This window comes from Panthera pardus, unplaced genomic scaffold (assembly GCF_024362965.1).
Source record: "Panthera pardus isolate Hobbes unplaced genomic scaffold, ASM2436296v1 HiC_scaffold_17, whole genome shotgun sequence".
Lineage (NCBI taxonomy): Eukaryota > Metazoa > Chordata > Mammalia > Carnivora > Felidae > Panthera > Panthera pardus.
In genome coordinates, this window is record NW_026526732.1 from 98,718,915 (window position 1) to 98,736,666 (window position 17,752).

At 36.6% G+C, this 17,752-nt stretch overlaps 1 non-coding gene across 1 annotated transcript; it reads right to left on the reverse strand.

The window, feature by feature from the left end:
* Positions 1-15,692: 15,692 nt before the first annotated feature.
* On the reverse strand, positions 15,693-15,799 carry LOC128777845 (U6 spliceosomal RNA). Its single transcript, XR_008423163.1, has one exon. It is a non-coding gene; the product is annotated as a U6 spliceosomal RNA (small nuclear RNA).
* Between the last annotated feature and the right edge of the window lie 1,953 nt (positions 15,800-17,752).

Genomic DNA, 17,752 nt, shown 5'->3' on the forward strand with positions numbered 1-17,752 from the left:
TCATGAACAATTTGTAGCATGTGATGCTATTTGATAGCACTTTACCCACCATAGAACTTCTTTCAGAAATGGAGTCTATGCGCTCAACTCTTGCCACTGCTTTCTCAACTAAGTTATATAATATTCTAAATCCTTTGTTGTCATTTCAACAATCTTCCCACCATCTTCACTAGGAGTAGATTCATCTCAAGAAACCAACTTCTGTGCTCATCTGTAAGAAGCAACTCTCCATCCATGTAAGTCTAATCATGAGATTACAGCAATTCAGTCACATCTTCAGTCTCCACTTCTAATTCTAAATCTCCCACTATTTCTACCACATCTTGCCTCCATGAAGTCTTGAACCTCTCAAAGTTATCCATGAAGGTTGGATTCAACTTCTTCCCAACTCCTGTTAATGTTGATATTTTGACCTCTTCCCATAAATCAGATATTCTGAATGGCATCTAGAATAGTGAATCCTTTCCAGAAGGTTTTCAGCTTTAGCCAATTCCATCAGAGGAATCACTCTTTATGGCAGGCATAGACTTAGGAAGTGTATTTCTTTTTTTTTTTTTTTTTTTTTTTTAATTTTTTTTTCAACGTTTTTTATTTATTTTTGGGACAGAGAGAAACAGAGCATGAACGGGGGAGGGGCAGAGAGAGAGGGAGACACAGAATCGGAAACAGGCTCCAGGCTCCGAGCCATCAGCCCAGAGCCCGACGCGGGGCTCGAACTCACGGACCGCGAGATCGTGACCTGGCTGAAGTCGGACGCTTAACCGACTGCGCCATCCAGGCGCCCCAGGAAGTGTATTTCTTACATGATAAGTTAGATTCATAAGTCAAAATTACTCCTTGATCTATGGGCTACAGAATGGATGTTGGGTTAGCAGACATGAAAACAGTATTAATCTTGTCCACCTCCATCAGAGCACTTGGGGTACCAGATGTACTGTCAATAAGCAGTAATACTTTCAAGGATTTTTTTTCAGCAGTAGGGCTCCTGTGGGTTTAAAATATGCAGTAAACCATGTCGTAATCAGATGTGCTGTCATCCAGCTTTGTGTTATATAGAGAGAACAAGTAAAGTCAGTTTAGCATAATTCTTAAGGGCCCTAGAAATTTTGAAATGGTAAGTGAACAGTGGCTTCAATTTAAACTCACCAGCTGCATTAGCTGTTAACAAGAGTGTCAGCCTATCCTTGGAAGCTTTGAGTCCAGGCAGTGACTTCTCCTCTCTGGCTATGAAAGTCCTAGATGGCATCTCCTTCCAGTATAAGGCTGTTTTGTCTACAATGAAAATCTGCTACTGAGTCTGACCTTCATGAATTCTCTTAGCTAGATCTTCTGGGTAACTTGCTACAGCTTCTACATCAGCACCTGCTGCTTCCCCTTGTGCTTTTATGTTATGAATATGGCTTCTTTCCTAAAACCTCATGAACCAACCTCTGCTGGCTTCAAACTTTTCTTCTGCAGCTTCCTCACCTCTCTCAGCCTTCATAGAATTAAACAGAATCAGGACCTTGCTCTGGATTAAATTTTGGTTTAAAGGAATATTGTGACTGGTTTGATCTTCTGGCCAGACTACAAAAACTTTCTTTATATCAGCAACAAGACTATTTGCTTTATCACGCATGTATGTGTTCACTGGAGAGGCACTTTTCATTTCTTTCAAGAACTTTTCCTTTGCGTTCATTCAAACTTGACCCAAGAGGCCTAGTTTTCAGGCTATCTTGGCTTCCACATGCCTTCCTCACAAAGCTTAATCATTCCTAGCTTTCGATTTAAAGTGAAAGATACACAACCCTTCCTTTCACCTGAACACTTAGAGGCCACTCTAGAACTATTAATTGGCCTATTTACCTCTCTCAGGTAATAGGGGGGCCTGAGAAAATGGAGAAAGATGAGGCAATGGCCCTTGGTGGAGCAGTCAGAACACACATTAACATTTATGAATTAAGTTTACCATCTTATATGGGTGTGGTTTTTGGCACCCCAAAATAATTACAATGGTAACATCAAAGACCACTGATCAGAGATCACCATACCTTATAAGATAATGCTGAGAAAGTTTGAAATATTGCAAAAATCACCAAAATGTGACACAGATACAAAGTGAACAAATGTTTTTGGAAAAACGGGGATGACAGATGTGCTCGACTGAGGGTTGCCACAAACCTTTGATTTGTAAACAACACAATATCTTCAACGTTCAATAAAGTAAAGCCCAATAAAGCAATGGATGCCTGTACCCAACAGAGAAATTGCTGGATGGTATGGTGGTTCTATTTTTAACTTTCTAAGGAATCTCCATGTTATTTTCCATATTTCTTGGACAAATTTACATCCCCACCAATAATGTATAAATTTTTTGCCATATCATCACCAGTTCCTATCGTCTTTTGTCTTCTTGGTGATAATCATTCTAATAGGTAAGAGATGATATCTCATTAAGGTTATTATTTACATTTCCCTGAAGACTAGTGATATTGAACATCTTTTCATGTGCTTGTTGTCATTTTGGTGTTCTCTTTGGTTTGCCTCTTTTGTTTTTCCTTTGCCCATTTGTTTTGTTTCTTAAGTTCCACATATAAGTGAAAGCATATGGTATTTGTCTTTCTCTGATGTATTTCACTTAGTATAATACTCTCTAGCTCCATCCACGTTGTTACAAACGGTAAGATTTCATTCTTTTTTTGACCAAGTAATATCCCATTATATAAATATACCACATCTTCTTTAACCATTCATCAATCAGTGGACACTTGGACAGTTTCCATAATTAGGCTATTGTACATGATGCTGCTATAAACACTGGAGCGCATGTATCACTTTGATTTAGTGTTTTTGTATTCTCTGTATAAATACCTAGTACTGTAATTTCTGGATCGTAGGGTAATTATATTTTTAACTTTTTGAGCAACCTCCATACTGTTTTCCAGGGTGGGTGCACCAGTTTTCATTCCCACCAACAGTGCAAGAGGGTTCCCCTTTCTTCGCATCCTCACCAACACCTGTTGTATCTTGTATTGTTGATTTTAGACATTCTGACAGGTGTGAGGTGATATCTCATTGTACTTTTGTATTTCTGTTTCCCTGATAATCAATGGTCTTCTGATAATACCACTGTGCAACAAAATTTTGAGACACTGTCATAAATACTGTCTCAAAGTATAGTACTCTGACCAGCAGCACTGAAATCGAGCTTTCTAGCATTATAGAAACATGGGCTTTACCCCAGACCCACTTCATCTGAGCCTACATTACCAATATCTCTAGGTTATTCATATGCATGCTGAAGTTTGAAAAATACTGTTTGAAATTTAAAAGATAAATTGAACAAAATTCCTGAGCAGAATAATATATGTAGAAACAGTATGGGCAAAATTACTGGCATCAAAATTGTCTGTAAAGTAATGTTAAGGAGAAAAGAAAAACCTTCATTTTTTTTTTAGTAACCTTTAACCTAACCTGATATTCTGATTTTATTAATCAAATGTCAGATACTTTATCATCTCCAAGATTAATTATTCCAACTTCTTTCCAATAAGCCATTTTACATTTGCCCAAGACTCAATTAGCATTTTTGACCTTGAAATGTCAGTTTTGTTACAGATCTGTATTGTGAAAATTAATGTCTGAAAGTCTTTTTCAGTGTAGTAATAAGAATTTTGTAACAATGTGATACTTTTGCTATTATGTGAATAAATCATGGCTTTACATTAATGCAAGTATCCTTTTTGCAGGTTGTATGGCATTCACACTAGACATCTTATGTTGTATATTTTTGTTTTCTAAGATAAATATTGAATATTTTTCAATTCCAAACAAATTTCATAGTTATTCTCTACTCTATTCTTCAATCATTTATTAGCTTGGCAATATTTGCTGTTTGTCTACTATGTACCAAAACATTTTACAGGGGACATTTTTATAAAGTCTGTACAACTAATATCATATGCTATTCATCTTGAAATTGGGTTTATATAAAGCAAATATGAACAGACCTAAAAAGGAGAAATAGACAGCAATGCAATAATATTAGGGAACTTTAGGACCCCCATTTTCATCAATGGATACATCATCCAGACAGAAAATCAATGAAGAAACAATGGACTTAATCGACATGTTAAACCAGATAGACCTGACAGACATTTATAGATGTTCTATCCAAAAGTAGCAGAATACATATGCTTCTGAAGCACTCATGAAACTCCCCCCAGGATATGTTATGTGTTAGGTCATAAAACAAGTCTTAATAAATTTAAGAAGGCTGAAATCATACCATGCATCTTTTCCAACCACAATGGTATAAAACTAAAAGTTAATCATAAGAAGAAAACTGGAAAATTTACAAATCACAGAAATTAAACAACATACTAATGAGAAACCAATGAGTTGAAGAATAAATTAGAAAATAAATCTAATAATATCTTGAGACAAATGAAAATGGAAATATACTAAAACTTATAGGATGCAGAAAAAGCAGTTTTAAGAGGGAACTTTGTAGTGATAGATGCCCACATTAAGAAGCAAGAAAGATCTCAAATACACAACCTAATTTTATACCTCAAGGAACTAGGGAAAAAATAACAAGTAAACCCAAAGTTAGTATAGGGAAAGAATTAAAGATCAGAGTACAAATAAATTAAATAGAGACTAAAAGAGAATAGAAAAGATCACTGAAGCTAAGATCTTTTTAAAAATATAAACAATATAGAGGAACTCTATTTTGACAAACTCACCATAAAAAGAGAACTCGAATAAAATCAGAAATGAATTGTTTTTTTTTCTTAAGCTCCACGTATGAGTGAAAGTGTATGCTATTTGTCTTTGTCTGATGTATTTATTTCACTTCGAATAATACTCTCTGGTTCCATCCATGTTGTTACAAATGTTAAGATTTCATTCTTTTTATGGATAAGTAATGTTCCATCATACAAATATATCACATCTTCTTTATCCATTCATCAATTAATGGGCACTTGGGCTGTTTCCATAATTAGGCTATTGTAGGTGCTGCTACTCTAAATGTCAGAGTGCATGTATTCCTTTGAATTAGTGTTTTTGTGTTCTCTGTGTAAATACCTAGTACCGTAATTGCTGGAAAGCATACAAATACAAAGGGTCATAAGAAATATAATCTTATGAACTATTATAGGACAACAATTTGGACAACCTAAAAAACAAAACAAAACAAAACAAAACAAATGGATAAATTCCTAGAGATATGCAACCTACCAAGGCTGAATCATGAAGAAACAGACATTATTAGTAAGAAGACTGAGTTAATAATCAAACACCTACCAACAAATAAAAGACCAGTACCAGATGGCTTCACTGGTGAGATCTACCAAATATTTAAAGAAGAAATAATACCAGTTCTTTCCAAACTTTTCAAAAAAAAAAAAAATAGAAGAGGAAGGAACACTTCCAAATTCATTTTATGAGGCTAGCATTACCCTGATACCAAAAACAGACAAGGACACTTATAAGAAAAGAAAATTACATGCCAATATCCATGATAAATATAGAGCAAAAAAAAAAAAAAAAGGAAAGAAATAAAGAAACTTAGGTTGGAAAACTATTAAGAACAAAAAAATTCAGGGGTGCCTGGGTGGCTCAGTAAGTTAAGCATGTGACCCTTCATTTCGGCTCAGGTCGTGATCTCAGTTTCATTAGTTGGAGCCTCATATGGGGCTCTGCAATGACAGCATGGAGCCTGCTTAGGATTCTCTGTCTCCCTCTCTGTCTGCCTCTCCCCCACTTGTTCTCTGTCTCTCTCAAAATAAATAAACTAAAAAAAAAAAAAAATTAGCATGCCAACGCAAGAGTAGATATAAGAAGAGTGTTATCAAACAGAGAGAGGGAATGATTTCCCTACCAATGGCTATTCTTCTATGAAATGGTTGCAATTTATATCATGGATGAAAGATGTAGGATTATTCTGGTTTAAGTAACCAAGGGAGAGAGCTCAGAGAGAATGAATACCAGTTTTTATTTTGTTTTGTTTTTAATGAGGAAAAGATATGTCTGGGGAAAGAAAAAAGTTTGGGGTGGCTATAGTATAGTGTGAAAATAGGTAATAAAAGAGGCAGGAAAGGACAATGGGCAAGATTGTTATGAGACCCTTGAGGCACCAGGGTGGCTCAGCCAGTTAAATGTCTGACTTTGACTCAGGTCATGATCTCACAGTTCATGGGTTCGAACCCCGCATCAGGCTCTGTGCTGACAGCTCAGAGCCTGAAGCCTTCTTCAAATTCTTTGTCTCCCTTGCTCCCTCTTTGCCCCTGCCCTGTTCACACTCTGTCTCTCTGTCTCTCTGTCTCTCTCAAAATAAATAAACATTAAAAAAATTAGAAAAATATATTGTTATGAGACCTTATATAATACATTAGGGAGCCAGCCATTTTCCACTGGTGTGTGGAATTGTCAAAGGTTGTAACATGTAAGCAACATCAAGAGAGTGTGTTTTTTGGAAAGAATACTGGGTTTTAAAGTGGTAAATGGAGCAGGATGAAAAAAATCAATGAAGACCAAGTGGGGGTTTATCATAACAGCCTATAAGTCAGAATATAAACATGTAAAGTACATTAGCAATAAAAGAAATGGGAAGGAGGAAGCACATTTAAACAGCATTTGGGAAATAAAATCTACAGGACTTAGTGACTGGGAGAATATGAAAGGGAGAGAGCATGGGATAGGCACCAAAATACATTGGTGGCTTCTCTTTGCGGCTCACGATGATGTTAACAATACATAAAAATAGGGGGGAAAGGCATTTGAGTAAAAAGGACATTGGTGAGTTTAACTGACATTTTATCCCTTTGGAAAATCTTAGCATAGCTCTTAAGGAGACAATGGTATATACTAATCCAGAGTACACAGAAAACATGGCCTAGCCAAGAGGATTCGTAAGTTATTCACACACACACAGGTGGTCACTCATGCTGAATGGCTCGTATCACTCAGAAATTGATAGAAAGGAGACTGAGTCTAAAATCCTATAGACCATCAATATTTGGAGAGCATGTGGAAGAAAAGGATTCTACAGATGATATTGAGAAGGAGCTGTGATGAAGTGAGAGAGGACAGAGTAATGTCACAAGTGAATTTTTAGAAGACAACTGAGAGGAAATGGGTTCTAGTCAAGATCTGTTGCTGTTCAGTTTTTCCAACATGATACATGATTAATACATGAGTTTTTTTTTCCTTCTGAAGGGACTGCAAATTACTTAAAACAAATACAAGAGTCTAGATGTAACAAAAACTGTTAATGACTGACTCAAGTGCTAATGACTTACGTGGTGCCTAAGCTTGGGTTTAATCCACGTCACAGGATGGGTAGAGTGAGGTTGTTAGGCGAGAAGATTGGCTACCTATATTCTTGGCTTGGCTCTCCCCAGTCTGTGTAAGTGATCCTGAGTATGGAACCTACCTCTCTGTATGACCCCTTTTCCCATGTTAAATGAATATGATTGCTTCCCAGCCCCATACAAGTATTGTGTGGATTAAATGATATGCTAAATTCCAAACATTTGAAAAGAGTTGGCATAAAACATATGCATTAAATCACTGGTAGCTGTTAAACAAAATGTTCTTTAGCTTGGCTAGGATATCCCAAGGTGGTATCAGTCAAGGAAACAATTCTGAACAAGCCAAAAAAAAAAAAAAAAAAAAAGGCATTTGTTAAGCAAGTCGGTAAGTTTCTGGCAAACCCTCCTTTTTGAAATAATTATTATTATTTTTTAACCTTGCATTCGGAGAGGCAGAAATATCACAGCAGTGTCAATACCAGGGCCCACATGGTGAGTCTGTGTCTTCCAAAATAATTACAGAAATTGGATGAGAGAATTTTATTCTACCTTCTAAGGAAAAATGCCGAAGAAGACTTGGTAGATAAAAGTGGCAGAGTATCTAAACTGGAAAGACCAAATGTCCTCAACACACTGAAGTCAAGAAACCCAAACTCATCAAGTTGTACACATGAGACATGTACGGTTTTTGTAATCAATAGTACCTCAATATAGCTGTTTTTTCAAGAGAATTTATGAGATGAACTTTCAAGCTATTTAGCACATCCTTTAATTAGATGGTAATTACTAAATACTGGAAACTGCTAGTTTCCTAACTTAAAAAATTAATTTTAAAGTGGCACATTTTGCCTAATAGTTTTTCATATGTAACATTTACATACAATGCAAGGATGTCTTTATTCCTCTCTCCACCTACCTACTTATCTACTTATCTATCATCTGCCTCTATTTATTTATAAGTTATGCCAGGTTCTGAGATGTTATAGGAATAGATGTGTATTTCAAAATATCATCTCCATACCTCAAAATACTCTTTCTGTTGACCGCTTTTAATGGGCTTGAATCATAGGTGCTTCCTTGAGTAAGAAAAATGTGGATGACTCAGAATGATGGGTCTGGTAATGTGCACAGCTGAAAAAATATAATTATTAAATCTTGGTGTGTCCATTTTAGCTCAGTGCTACTTCTTTAATTTAAAAAATACAAAACCTAATAACTGGAGAATGATGCTGCAAAAAACAAGAAAAAAATGACATATTCATCCTCTATCAACTACGTATATGTTGATGTTTTTAAAAGTCCTTGACAGGGGCGCCTGGGTGGCTCAGTCGGTTAAGCGTCCGACTTTGGCTCAGGTCATGATCTCGCGGTCCGTGGGTTCGAGCCCCGCGTCGGGCTCTGTGCTGACAGCTCAGAGCCTAGAGCCTGTTTCAGATTCTGTGTCTCTCTCTTTCTCTGACCCTCCCTTGTTCATTCTCTCTCTCTCTCTCTCTCTCTCTCTCTGTCTCAAAAATAAATAAGTGTTCAAAAAAATTTAAAAAAAAAATAAAAGTCCTTGACACATAGGTTTTGTTCAAGAAAATAAATATGCCATTCACGTCACTGAAAAAAAAATAGTGAACTGAAATATACTCTAATACATGCCATCATTTCTCTTAAAAGTTATTTCTTTTTGTTAAATTATTTGAGATTTCATGAAAATAAATCTGTTTTTACATCTTACTCTTTAGTTAACCACACTAGATTTTTCTGTCCTTTCTTTGATGATTATAATGTGAAATGTTTCACTGACATACTTTTATAATACAATTATTTCCCTGCTTGTTATTTTATTCCTTATAAGTTATGAAGAAAAAAAAACTTGTATTTTGTATGTTTTTTTGATAGCTTTTACTCTTGTTTTTGGCAATAGTTTCTTTGTACCTATCTCACATTTGTCATGTTCTAAAGATGTATGTATAAGTTCATAGTTACCACTATCTGTTAAAATCTTTTTTATTTCCTTATTTCTCCAATTTCAGTCAACTAGTGGTTGTTTAGAAATAGGTGTTATAGATTTTTATATCTTTTTTATATTAAAATAATATTTTAACATGTATTTATTTTTGAGAAAGAGAGAGACAGAGTACAAACAGGGGAGGGGCAAAAAGAGAGGGAGACACAGAATCTGAAGCAGGCTCCAGATTCTGAGCTGACAGCACAGAGCCCAACACAGAGTTCGAAGTTACTGACCATGAGATCATGACCTGAGTCGAAGTCGGACACTTAACCGACTGAGCCACCCAGGCACCCTGGTATGATAGATTTTTAAACATCCAACAGCTTGATCCAAACATCTCATAAGCTATTTTACCCACATGAATTGTATCTTCCTTTAGAGAAACAAAAACCTCTTCTACAGAAGTAGTTTTTACAAAAGTCATATTCTTTAAACAAAATCAGTATATTTATTAGCAGTTGGAACACAGTATGACTTAATGTGTAGAGAATTAAACTGGAATTCAAGGAGTACTTCTTTCTTCCACATTCACTTTGTAAATGTAGGTCATTTGCTTCTCTCTCCCAGTTTTCTCATATTTCTGTCACAGTGCCAATCACTTGATAAATCAATAAATACTTGCTGACTAAATGGGCGCTTACTAAAAAGGAAGCTAGTGAGAAATGCAACCTACAAGGGTCCATCTTCTAAAACCCTCCTTTCCTCTGTGCTCCTAACCCCTGTCAGGACAGATACATTTGTTTCTGATTTAACATATAAGATTCCTTGTGAGTATACATTTGCAAAACTACACTCACATACTTTTTTAGGCAACTCTGAATTGAGAGAAGAAAAGTGAAATTAAAATTGAAAAGACATTGGTCAATTCCTTTGCTCCAGAATGTGCTTTTGCATACATGCTTCAGTTTCTGCCCCATAAAGTGCTGCTAGCTTTCTCACAGTATGTGTGTCTGTGTGTGTCCATGTTTTTTTTTCAACACATAATATATAAAAAGCATTTTATTAAAATCTAGATGTCTATAAATACTAGTTGTAATCACAAATAATGTGTTGCAATGTTATCGAAAAAAGACTTGATGGGAAGGAAGGGCAACATTTTAAAAAGTGGTTTTCTCTTTTTTCCTTTCCCTACCTCTATCCTCTGTCTCTTCCTGAAAGGAAAGGCTTTTGATTGTGAAGTCATGTCCCAGAGAACCATGGCAAGAAGATCTGAGTGAGGGGCTAAGAAAAAGGACTGAATTGAATTGGGAGGGAGAAATTAGTCAAATATGTCAAGTTAGACAAATGATGTAGGTTAGAATAAAGACAAAAACTTTTCAAAAACAAGCCTGAACTCCTTAATCAGTCATGGTAACTTTTTTATAGGCCTTAATATTTTCTTTTTTTTTTTTTTTTTAATTTTTTAACGTTTATTTATTTTTGAGACAGAGAGAGACAGAGCATGAACAGGGGAGGGGCAGAGAGAGAGAGGGAGACACAGAATCAGAAGCAGGCTCCAGGCTCTGAGCCATCAGCCCAGAGCCCGACGCGGGGCTCAAACTCACGGACCGTGAGATCGTGACCTGAGCTGAAGTCGGATGCTTAACCGACTGAGCCACCCAGGTGCCCCAGGCCTTAATATTTTCAATATAAGGACAAAAAAAGAACAGACAAGTAAGATGGATAAAAGGATGGAGAGATTGGGGGAGGTACCATGTTGCTTCTCCTGTCACTCAAAAAGAGTTAGATTAAATCTACAAAATCAGGAGGACTCTTTCATTCTGCTTTGTGATTTGCCTGAACAAGACATTAGCTTCCCCAGATATAGACAGGTGTCTAAGTGTCCTGAGATACAGCTATAAACTTCAATATGGCTGATTAAACCATGATGGCTTATTTTCATAATGTTAACAATGACATTGCATAGAGTTTTTTTTTTTTTAAGTTTATTTATTTATTCTGAGAGAGAGAGAGAGGGAGTGGGAGGGGCAGAGAGGCAGGGACAGAGAGAGAATCCCAAGCAGGCTCTGCACTGACAGTGCAGAGCCCAATGTGGGGCTAGAACTAACAAACAGTGAGATTATGACCTGAGCTGAAACCAAGAGTCAGATGCTTAACCGACGGAGCCACCCAGGCACCCCTTCACAGAGATATGTTTTTTTAATTCTTTTTTAACATTTATTTTTGAGAGGGAGGGGAGGGACAGAGAGAGAGGGAAACACAGTATCTGAAGCAGGTTCCAAGTCCTGAGCTGCCAGCACAGAGCCCCACACGGGGCTCAAACCCACGAACCATGTGATCATGACCTGAGCCAAAGTTAGATGCTTAACCGACTCAGCCACCCAGGTGCCCAGATATTTTTTAAAAGGGACCCTACCAGCTTTAAGTATTTCAAGTTGGTCAATTGTAGGCACCCGAATTTCAAGGAAAAACTCCATTTCTAAATAAACAATCTTAAATGATCATCTTTAGATTCCACTTAATTTACTTGGGGTACAACTAGATTTACTGTAGTTTAGAATGAGGCATGGTTCCTCTTTGACCAATTTAGAGAAAACAAACAGTCCTTTGCTAAATCAAATCAGGACCAATAATTATGCATAACAATACCCAGCATTTGTAGAGTACCATGCTTTGAAGTTCATGGTTTTCTCAGTGCTTTCAACACACATTATCTCCTTTGATCCTGCCCCCCACTACATGTGGAGGGGAAGTCAGGTATCATTCTATTTTACTGATAAGTGGAACTGAGACTTTAAAGAGTTCAGAACTTGTCAACTTTATCAAGAAGTATTAGGCCAGTCACAACAATCACAAAATTCAGCCATATCAGAACTGGACTTCCAGTCTTTAATTTTGTGTATTAATTTGCTCCTTAAACGACAATCATGACATGTTTGGTACATGGAGGTGAGCATCTGGCTTGCTGTAGATGTCCCAAGTGGTTTTTCTGCTTGCACACTAAGCCTTTGTAGACTTGTCTCCAGACTGTGGCCAGGGAAGTCCTTAAAACACAAATTGAGTCATGTCCCTCCCTCCTAACCCAGAATCTCCAATAGCTGCCATTTTGCCAAATGCAAATCTATACTTCTCATTCTGACTTATGAAGCCATCCAGGATCTAGCTTCAAGGACTTTTCTTTTAACTCCTTATGCAAAGGTAGCCACATTTGCTTCTTTCCCAAATGGAAAGAAAACCAATGACACTCTATAACCTCAGGCTTTTGTATGCAATGCTCTCCTTCTAGACATGAATACAATTTGTGCTTCCAAATTTGTCCAACTCTGTATGGCTAACCGATTCAGGTCTCTGCTTACTTTCAACTCCTCAGAGAGATTAAATCTAAAGAGCACCCCACACCCACACTCACCTTCTATGTTCTTACCGTCTGTATTCCAGGCACATGGAAGCATGCCTGTCAATAATAACTCTCAGCAAATATATGTTAAATGAAAAAAAGAATAAATAAATGGATGCACCCAGGTGAAAGGGAAGAGATATAGCAAGATTGGGTTTTTATCCATAGTAGGCTGTTTATAAGAAAATATTCATAAGTATAGTAGAGACGTGAGGAACTACCTGCTTTTGAAATTTTTTAAATTTTATTTAAGAGAGAGAAGAGAGCACATGCGTGAGCAGGGGAGAAGGGCAGAGGGAGGGAAGAGAGAGAGAGAGAGAGAGAGAGAGAGAGAGAGAGAGAGAGAGAATCTCAGCAAGCTCCACATTCAGCACAAGCCTGATCAGAGCTGGTCCTACAACCCTAGAATCACCATCTGAGCTGAAATCTAGAGTCGGATGCTCACTGAACTGCACCACCCAGGTGCCCCTGCTTTTGAAGCACTTTCTTCCCAGGAGATTTCTCTGTGGTTATTTAGACAGTTAAATTTAGACAGGTTAAAACTCTGGCACTAGAAAAAAAAATTAAAGATGAGGATTATATTTCAGAAGATTTTGTTCATATGAAGTAGTGTCTATAACCAAAAGCACCATTTTTCAACATCGGGTCTTCAACACGCTAGCTTCAACTAAAATACTAGTACCATGGTAGCATAGGCATATTGCTTTGCAACACTGGTCACACATTTTATCCAGTGGAAATTGAATTTTAATGATCAGTTTCTTCACTTATTTAAGGTATTCATTTATTTGATCAAGTTCAACTTTACAGTTTAAATTGTAGCATTTCATCCACATATATTTCGTGTAAACGGGCATGTGTTATTTGGAGACAAATATGCAATCTTGCTTAAGTGGATTAAGTCTCATTATACTGATCATATGCAATATCTTAATAGGCAAATGTTTTAGGGAAAAAAATTCATCTTTTCAGCATGCTTGAAAATTTAAGGCTTGGTTTTTTTTCTACACGCATGCTTTTCTACTGATCATGTAAAATGGATTTAGAAAAAAAAAGGCTTTAAAAACGATGACTGTTTCTAACAATAAAAAGAGCTCTAAGTTTCTTGTACCTTCATGGAGGAAGAAAGAACAGAGTATACCATGCTGAGATCATCAGCAGTAAGAGTTAGCAAAGGAAGAAAGTTGAGAGCAGAAAGTTCCTCTGGCTACATTTTCAATGGCCCAGCCCCGGTTCTTAGGTGCCACAGAATTTGGTCTTTCATTTCCTCTGTATCAACCCAACAAATTTTCAGTAACAACTAAGTTTGATTTCAGTGCTTTACAGTCTAGAGACTGCTGTCATAAAAGACTGTCCCATTGGTTCCTCACAATTACCCAGTAAGGCAGGTGTTGATATTTGTATCATTTTTGCAGTCAACAAGCTTGAGTCTCAATGAATGGTATCATCAAAAACCAAAGCAAAGACATTTGACTCAGCAGCTCACTCTTTTTTCCATTAAATCATGCTGTTTCTTTTATTTCTAAGATATAAAATTGCTCTGGTCATTTACCTCGCTATTCTCTCAGGCTTCCTGAGTTCAGAGCAATATTGAATGATGATGCTTCCCTATAATTGTCAGAGACCTCTAGCTATAAAAAACATATCACAACTCTATCTCTGTGAAGTAATATAGCATATCTTGGGAGTTTTTCATGCCTTGCTATGAAGAAAAAAAATAATTAATAAGCAAATCTGCTGCTTTATTTATTTCTTCTCTCATTTTTACATTAGGTTGTATCCCCCTAAGATTTAAGTTCCTAAACAAGAATTGACAGTAATCTCAGGACAATACAGGCTGCTTTTTTCACAGAGTGTAAGGAATGTTGTAGCTGGCTGCCTCTCAGACTGTTGGCACTTTAAAATGTGGCTAGCATACATGATGTGTTTTGGTTTTAATTTAAAGGGATATTATTTTTTCATTCTGTCATTTATAGAAATAGAAATTGCAGAAACCCCTGGCATGGGAAATTGTTTCATTATTGTTTTTAATGCTCATTTTCCTACCTGTGAATATTAGTTATCCAAGGTCACCATATCAGAAGACTTCCAGTGCTGAGTCACATCTAATTCTTTTCCCCTTCTGGGTTCACACAAGGCTGAGACTTCCTACCATGTGACTATGTTTGGATAATGGTTTGCGAGAAGAAATGATGAAGCATTTAATTGTTGATGTGAGACCCTTCTGTACTCTTTCCTATGACTCAGCAACTCAGGAGACATCAAGTTCCAGATGGTGTAGCTGCAAGATACAGAAGCTTTATAGCCAGGGTCCCCATGTGGACGACACCCTGCCAAACTATGTGGGCCATGTAAGCAAGAATGAGAAACTTTGGGGGGTAAGCTGAGATTTGGGGGTTGTTTTGTTGCTGCCTATCTTAATTAAAAACCCTAAGAATCAAAAGAACATAGGAATTGGATTCAGACAATTTGGTTGACATCCAACTTAATAGCTCTGTCAACCTGGATAAGTCCCTTAAATTTGTTGAGTTTCTTATGCTTCCTTTCTAAAATAGAGATGATAAAAAATATTCTGTATCTACTTGAAAGAGTGACTATGAAGATCAAATTGCATAGTGTACGTTGAGTCACTCTACAATATATATTCATAAATGTGGTGACACAATTTCGATTTCTTTGATACTGTGATTTCCTGATTAAGGGACTTTCTTTTCCTAATCACCTACATTCCATATCCATAGAAAAAGTAGGTAAGAAGACCAAAGTTAGAGTATAGGAATGAACAAGACACCATTCTTTATTTGTTTTAATCTATTATAGGTATGCTGTGGCTCTGATAATTAAATTCAAGATTTCTTACAATTAAGTATTCCAGATTCAAGTTCATGACATCCAGCTGTTTCAAATTTGTCTATATGTTTTCCTCTTTACTTTTGAGCATCGATTTCTTTTAGCACAACTTGGAGTACGAAGCAAACTATGTGTTCAGAGAGCATCAAACCAGTTTCTCTTATTTCTTACATTCTTTTTTTATGCTTTAAATTATTTATTGAGCACAAAAAATATGGAATGCTTCACGAATCTAAGTGTCATCGTGGCTCAGGGGCCGTGCTAATCTTCTCTGTATTGCCCCAGTTTTGGTATATGTGCTGCCAAAGTGAGCACTAGTTCTTGAATTCCTAAATCAGATTGCCCAGTCCAACAAAACAAAGAGACCAAGAAAACCAGTAGGCATTGACTGGACATCTCCTTTACTCACTGAATGGGCAAAACTAAGAAGAGAAACCAACATACAATTAGCTTCCTACATTTTGCACTATGAAATCTGACCACGCTTTGTGTTCTGCCCACATAAAAGATGATGGGAATATGGTGTGACGTGATGTTATCACCTAATCTCTCCATTGAATAAGCAAAGAGTGCAATCATTAGATGTTCTAGGTAATGGCTAAAAGTAGGCTCTCTGAAGCGGCTCCACTGATTACTGAATTACCTTGAGCATGCAGCTTGTTTATACCTGTTTTTCATCTATAAACGTGATATAAAAATAGCACATAACTCACACAGTAGGTTTAAGAGTTAATGGGTCCAAATCCGTGTTTCTTTCTACGGAATACCACATTTAAGTGGACCAATTATGGTTTATGTCTAAATTGAAATGTAATCTGCTACAAAATTATCCTTCCTTATTTCTGGTAAAAGTCTTTTCTTCTTGTTACTCAAATAGGAGAACTCTATGTGATGTGGGTTTTATTGTTGTTGGTTGGTTGGTTTTTGTTTTTGATGCTGCACCTACATCTCCTTTCAAACCCAACCAGTAGCCAAAACTGGTCAAATATTGTCACAATAGAGTCTCTTCCACTTCCTTTTTGTTGCCATTTCACAAATCCAGGCCCTCATCTTCCCACTGCCTTAATGCTCTGGGCTTTCTACCACACGTTCTGCTATCAGTGACTTTCACCTCGCCCTTGCTAGAGTGGATAGAAGAGCTAGTCTTATATTTCTCTTCAAAGATATAGTTTTGAAAAAATAGACATTTGGGCTCATTTCTACCATTAAGAGTATTAAATTATTTAAGGAAGAAATCATTAAAGTAATGAAGTGGTAGTTTTTTTTTTTGCCCAATATAGTTAAGCCACATATGAATTTATAAGAATAGCAATGTTCCATTTTATATATACTGCATATAAATTGAATGGCCACACATTCATGCACACACATATATGTACATATACATATGTATATTTATATATATAATGTGGCATTGTTTTGTGTGTATATATATATATATATATATGCACAATATACATTTTAATGTCTTCCTTCTTAGAAGGTACAATGATTCTTCACCAATAGATGGGTATCTATGCTAGCATGAAAATGGATGTTAGTCATGAATTCAGATCCAATAAGAAATTCCTGACTTTCAGATTACTATACAATATTTGAAGAAAGCTTTGAAATGGGTATCATATTTTTACGTTGGACATTTGTTATTTGACTTGACGCATGCCCTCTCTGAATTTTATAAGGGCCTCCACAGTACCTACACACACACACACACACACACACACACACACACACACACACACACCACACACACCACACACTTATAGAAAGCAAACAAGGGGAAGGAATGTGCTTGTCAGCTTCAATTTTGTATAGATAAAAATGCATGAGACGAGGGGATGAAAACGTAGGAGCAAAGGGACAGGAAATGTCAAGCTTGATAGGTTATGCTGAGGGAAAAGACTTACTCTAAAAATAAGTCCTACCATTTAACCTGCTGGTGTTAATTTGATTTTATATTCAGCAGGAATATTCTATCAGCGATTAAATCTAGATTGTTATTCTATCAAGCTAAGACTTTTGTTGTTCACTGAGCTGAGTATCTCAAAGCTCTTAATCTGTGATTGTCTTTCAGGGAAGTATTTAAAGAATTGTACGAATTTAACTACATAATACACTATCTTGTGGCTTAGTGCTGCCCAAAAGTCTCTGGCGCCTTAAAAGTTATTGTCATTAATATGTTTCCAGGTGAAAAACTCCCCCTTCCCCACAAGCATGACTCTTGAAAATCAACCTCAACCAAATATAAAACAATGCATTCCAAACGCT